Source organism: Vicia villosa, unplaced genomic scaffold (genome assembly GCF_029867415.1).
Source record: "Vicia villosa cultivar HV-30 ecotype Madison, WI unplaced genomic scaffold, Vvil1.0 ctg.003067F_1_1, whole genome shotgun sequence".
Taxonomy (NCBI): domain Eukaryota; kingdom Viridiplantae; phylum Streptophyta; class Magnoliopsida; order Fabales; family Fabaceae; genus Vicia; species Vicia villosa.
Genome location: NW_026706105.1, coordinates 49856 through 54189, shown reverse-complemented (window position 1 = coordinate 54189; position 4334 = coordinate 49856). Strand labels below are relative to the sequence as shown.

The window sequence follows — 4334 nt, the reverse complement described above, 5'->3', positions numbered from 1 at the left end:
GATTAAATGATCAATTAAAACCGTTAGATTAATGAAAATCAATGGTTATGATTTGGAGTAAGTGTTGAACACTTACTCTTGGAGTCAATATAACCCTCCTCTATATATATATAGGGGACGACTCAGGTGAGAACACTTGGTTATTATGAGAAATGAGAACAATGAATCACGGCCATTAAATTTTGATTTTGTTGATTTTAATGGACTGGATTGGTTTCTCTTTCTAGAATCTTTAATATTTATTTTAAATCAACATAGAAAGAGAAACCAATCCAGTCCGTTAAAATCAACAAAATCAAAATTTAATGGCCGTGATTCATTGTTCTCATTTCTCATAATAACCAAGTGTTCTCACCTGAGTCGTCCCCATATATATATATATATATATATATATATATATATATATATATATATATATATATATATATATATATATATATATATATAGAGAGGAGGGTTATATTGACTCCAAGAGTAAGTGTTCAACACTTACTCCAAATCATAACCATTGATTATCATTAATCCAACGGTTTTAATTAAAGTTTTATATAAAAAAATATTTCCAAAAATAATTAGATTAAATGATCAATTAAAACCGTTAGATTAATGAAAATCAATGGTTATGATTTGGAGTAAGTGTTGAACACTTACTCTTGGAGTCAATATAACCCTCCTCATATATATATATATATATATATATATATATATATATATATATATATATATATATATATATATATATATATATATATATACTCAATAGTATCAATGTTTTTTTAATTATTGAAATTTTTTTTTACCAATTTATTAATTTTAAAATATTTTACAAAATAATTTAGAAATAATATAGTTATTTTACAAGCGTGTGAGTATTTATATATACACACTATCTGATATCCTGTGTGAACCAAACACATGATAGGATAAGTCTTATCATGTCTGTATCATATCCTATCTTTATCCTGCTTGATATCCTATCATGTCTCTATCATATCCTGCGCACCAAACAGACCCTTAATAGATAATGCATTTCAAATACTACCTTATAATTTCATAGTGCATTTGGAAAACACCCACGCTAGTTTTAAAAAAAACACTCGTTGATTACCATTTGTAAGACCTTTTAATTTGAAATATTTTAAAAGTGCTTTAGTTAGTGACTTTCTTTGACATAGAAGTGTTATAGATAATGCATTTCAAATCTACTATCTATCATATACTAATCAATTGACCAAACTGTCTATTTTGCCCTTCCCACCCAAAAACATTATACTACAAAAAGGACTTTTTAGTAATTAACAAATTAAGCCTTAACTTTTTCAACTTTTTTGAACTTATGCACCAATTGTCAAACTCTGATTGGTCCAAATTAAAAAACTTATCTCATCTTTTCCCTTTTCTTTTCCATCGTTGAAACCCATTTCTCTCTCTTCTTCCTCATTTTCCTTCTTTTCATCAACTCTCTCTGTCTTCTCTCTCTTTCCCCTCAAACCCTATGTCCGCCGCCGCCCCTTTCTCTCCTGTATCTACGACTACTACCAACGTAAAAACCATTTTTCGTACGCCTGCTCATTCAATGTATATCACCACTTTAAATTTGACAAATTCTAACAATTTCTTTACATGTTTTGTGTTTTATTCTGAATAATATTTGTGGGTTGTGTTCTAAGTGTTTATTCAAATGAAATCAGATCAAAGTTTATCTCTTTTTCATATATGTTATTTTCTTTATTTTTCTCATCATAGTGGTTTCGGCGACGATCTACAATGGCTTCTCCTTTTTCTTTTTTGTTTTTCGTTTTGTTTTTGTTTTCCAATGGCTGTTGTTTGGATTTTTTAATTTTGAATTTGACTGGATATGTTTTGTGTGAGGAGTTATTAGGTATGGTAGAAATGATTTTCAGGTCAAATGGTGTTGGTAATTATTTGTAGAACATATTTTGATGCATTTCATGTTTAGTTATTTTCAGATCTGGCAATATATGATACCTCAGAGATGAAACGCATTCGGCTGGTAAGACTTTGTGCTTCTGTACTGATTCACAGCCTCAAGCCATCTTTTTACTTCAATCTCATAATAGTTATCTTCATATGACATGTTATACTGATCTTGCAAAGCCTGATGCATCACATCAAATTTGTCTTTTTTAAATCAAATTCATTTGACGTTGAACAATTTTCAATGATATGTAACAGGTGCTGTTTGTTTGATAAAACTCGAGACTTCTGTGACTGTTGCAGGGTGTAATGGTGATTCTGGGTATTCAACTGAATGCGGTGTCTGTTGTAAACCTGATTATGTCAATATGGATTGCTGTGGAATTTTGTGTGCATATAGCCCATGCATTCATGGTTAGTTTAATCATCTGTTTTGTTTCAGGTGTCTGCCATGGAAATTACTTTAGCTTGTGGAAATTACTTTAGTCCCCCTATTAAAAAAATGCATGTTTACTTTAGCTGGTGTTTGAGGTAATTTTATACAACTTCAACTAATTCTTGTAATTTCTAATTTATTTCCATTCATTTCTAAACTAAAACTATATCATCTCTTGCTCTAACTTTTGCTTATGTACTTGTGGGAATTAATTAGACTTGGTACTGTAAGAGATAAAGGTGTGGAATTTATTTTGTCATTAGAGGAGCTTCTAATAATTGTGCAGAAAATTAGCTTTCCTTTGGATGCAATAAACAAAGAAATAAGTCAAAATTATGTTGTTTAAACAGAGTTAGCATGAAGAATCTAGAAGTATAAAGAAAAATGCATTTAATTATGATGAATTGTTGAGTTTTGAATGATAAAACCAAGTTATTTAGATGTGTATAATCATATTTTGTTCTTAATTCGACTTTACACATCCAAAAGATACTTGGAAGATGTTTTTGCCCTTAGATGGGGCATTCCTTTTCGGCGCATCTGCCGTGGTGTTGGGAGGACAACCCAAGCTCCGTCATTCCAATGGGCAAGGATGCTGGTCTACGAAGTTTGCTAAATTTATTTTTTATTTGCTTAAGAATGCTAAGAGCAATGGGAGCAATACTAAATTATGTCTTTTATATTTTAAGTTTGATATTGACTTTCATATTGTAGTTTGATATTTTTAACCAACTTTTAATCACATTGTTCTATTAATTTTCTAATTCCAATTAAAAGGTTTGGATGCGGATGTACTCTTTGTTTCTCATATGCAGGTCAATCAAGCTCGAATGCAAAGACGTCGTACTTACAGGGCTCATGGAAGCACTCTTTGTTTCTCATATCCAAATGACATCTATGTCCTCGGGGATGTTGTGTTTGAGAGGGTGTTTAATGTTGTATATTCAGCCTTGCTGGTGTATTTGATTTTGCCAGGTGTTGCTGTATTGTTGCAGTTTCTGGTTTCTTTTTGTTGATTGTTAGCATTTTAAAACAGTTTGTTTGGTTCTTTGACATGTCTTAGGTCTGAGTTTATATATTTTCTGTTGTTTCAAAAAAATGATTCATCCTGTTAGAAGTCATATGGTTATATAAATATATCATAAACCATTTGTTTGTTTATTATATATGGTTATATAAATATATCATACTGTTAGAATGTCAATGCTATTATATTATATATGTGTTATATATGTGATACCAGAACAACTTCATAGCTAAATTATCAATGCTATTAATCAATTACTACTTTAGCTTTTATGATAAGGTTTATTTGGGTACTGTCATGATAATGTATCAAACAAACTGTTTTAATCTGAATGAAAGATTATTATCTCTCTGTAGAAATTTGAGAAGCAGCATCCTTTGTCATAAAAATAAAAGAAGGAATACTATAGTGATAGAAAAAAAAGAAGAGAAATACTACACCACAATTTTACTTTCTTTTTCTTTTTAGATTTCTGATATGTTTCTTTTCAAATCTATTAAATCTTGAATTTTTGTGTAACAAGTATAAATACATTTCAATCAGGTGATAATGTATAAAATTCTGATGTTTTCTTCTCTTTTCAAAATTATTTTAAATATTTTACTTTGTTTATACATTTTCTCATCTATTATGAACTAACAACCTAACACTAAATTGAAATAAATGTTCCTGCATTTTTTGTGTAATTTAGCATTAATCAAAAATATATATTTTTTATTTATTTAATTTTTATTAAATCATATCAATTCTATTTGTTTAATATCACTAAAAATTGCTAATTAATATATTTTTTTAATTTTAATAGCTCACTTTATAAGTGCCTTAGTTATTATCACGGGTCATTATCATATATTTAAACATATTAGATTTATCATGTTGTTGATTTGTTACATATTTATTTTTAAATATTTTCAATTATTAGTGATTTTATAA

At 28.7% G+C, this 4334-nt stretch overlaps 1 long non-coding RNA gene across 2 annotated transcripts; it reads left to right on the top strand.

The window, feature by feature from the left end:
* The first annotated feature begins 1409 nt into the window (after window positions 1-1409).
* Window positions 1410-4059, top strand: LOC131640345 (uncharacterized). 2 transcript variants are annotated; one of them, XR_009295225.1, is made up of 4 exons: window positions 1410-1578; window positions 1971-2014; window positions 2197-2260; window positions 2381-4059. It is a non-coding gene; the product is annotated as an uncharacterized LOC131640345 (long non-coding RNA). The 2 variants fall into 2 exon arrangements; XR_009295224.1 differs by having other exon boundaries at window positions 2197-4058.
* Window positions 4060-4334: the final 275 nt, after the last annotated feature.